Genomic DNA, 1884 nt, shown 5'->3' with positions numbered 1-1884 from the left:
CCTGGAAGGATGCCTAGGCTGCAGATGGAGAGAAGCCCCAGTCCTCTCTTCCTGTGTCTGGCAGAGCCGGTGTGCGACTAAAAGACAATCCTTTCTCATCACCTGGATAATCAAGAGTTTTTGGCTGGACCTTTGAGCACACACTGAGATAGCAAGGACCCAAGAGAGAAACACAGACAGACTATGGTGCTGAAATGGTCTGTGGTCCTCCAGCACAATGTTCTGCAGGTCCAGCTGGGGATGATCTTTCCATTGGCAAGCCAATTATGAACCTAATGACAACCCATATCAAGGCAGTGTGTTCTTTTTGACAATCCATTTTCCTACAGACTGCCCCTTCAAACCACCTGAGTTTGAATTTACAACAAGAATTTGTCATCCAAATACTAACAGTAATGGCTGCATTTGTCTTGACATTCTAAGATCACCGCGGTCTCCTGCTTCAACTACTTCTAAAATTCTTTTACCCATTTGTTCCCTGCTATGTGATCCAAACCCAGATGACCCCCTGGTGCCAGAGACTGCATGGGTCTATAAAACAGACAGAGATAACTACAACAGAGTGGCTCAGGAATGGACTCAGAAGTAGGCCATGTGATGCTGCATTAAAATAGGAATAACCTGCATTATAGCTGGAACAAGCTATAAATTACTGTTCCTTTTTTGATTTTCTTATTCAGCAGCTTCCCTATTGGACCTCTTTTTTTTTTAATTTTATTTTTTGTTGACCTCCCTCCACTCATTCACATGCTCATCTGAGAAGACGTAAGTTCTTCCAGCTTTGGACAATAACTGCTTTTAGAAACTGCAGTCACAAGAGAACAGTTGCCCAAGATTCAGAAATTTTAAAACAATGGAGCATGTGTGTTAGGTGGCCAATGTCTTCACTCTAATTTGGTTCTGAGACTAAACCACTCCTCACTGCCCTAACATGCTGAAGAAGTCATCTGAGGGGCGGGAGATGGATGTTCTGCTGTCACATCAAAGGAAACATTCTAGCAGCATCCATTCTTGCTTTTAAGCCTTCCACTGCTAGAGATTTGAGGTTACATGATATACTTTAAGCTAATAACTGATGTGTCTGAAGAACTGGTAATGAAGTATTAGAAGAACAGAACATGTGATGTATCTTATGCATGTCAATAAAGGAATGACCTGTTCTTGTTCTACAGAGCATGGAAATTAGAAGTCAAACACCCTTTGTATTCCAAAATAGGGTCTCAAAACATTTTGTAATTCTCATTTAAAATTGTTAGGAGGCTTAGAGCTATTACTTAATCTATCTTCCAATACACTGTTTAATATAGCACTGAATACATGATGCAAGTTGTCAATGGATGAGTGATCAACTAATAGCTCTGATAGTAATTGATTTATTTTTCTTCAATAAAGTTGCATAAACCAAAAAAAAAAAAAAAGAAAATAATGCAAAAAGCAGAATAAACTCAAACATTTGAACATTTATTGGGCCTGGTGGCACAAATTTGTAATCCCAGCTCCTTGGGAGGCTGAGGCAGGAAGGTCTTAACTATAAAACTAGGGCCGGAGAGATGGTTTAGTGTGAAGCCTAAGGACTCAGGTTCAATTTTTCAGTGTCCACATAAGTCAGATGCACAGGTGGCACATGCATCTGGAGTTCATCTGCAGTGCCTAGAGTCGCGGGGCTCCTTCCCGCACAGGTAGTACCGAGGGAAGGACCAGGCCTGCTGGTTCCTCCCTTGGGGTTGAGGGGATGATGAGCGTCGGACGACTCAGAAACCTCTCCTGACCACCGGAGAAAAACCACACTGAGTCGGGAGTCTTTTCCATGCAGAAACAACTCGCTTTATTACTCTGAGCAGTTGCCTATATCATGTTGGGGATGAAGGCGGGGATTTTAGGATG

At 42.3% G+C, this 1884-nt stretch overlaps 1 pseudogene; it reads left to right on the top strand.

Moving 5' to 3' along the window:
• Nucleotides 1–253: 253 nt before the first annotated feature.
• LOC101613483 lies at nt 254–598 on the top strand (annotated as a pseudogene).
• Nucleotides 599–1884: the final 1286 nt, after the last annotated feature.

This window comes from Jaculus jaculus, chromosome 6 (assembly GCF_020740685.1).
Source record: "Jaculus jaculus isolate mJacJac1 chromosome 6, mJacJac1.mat.Y.cur, whole genome shotgun sequence".
NCBI lineage: Eukaryota > Metazoa > Chordata > Mammalia > Rodentia > Dipodidae > Jaculus > Jaculus jaculus.
Note: the sequence above shows the minus strand (reverse complement) of the source record. Positions and strands in the feature narration are given on the sequence as shown.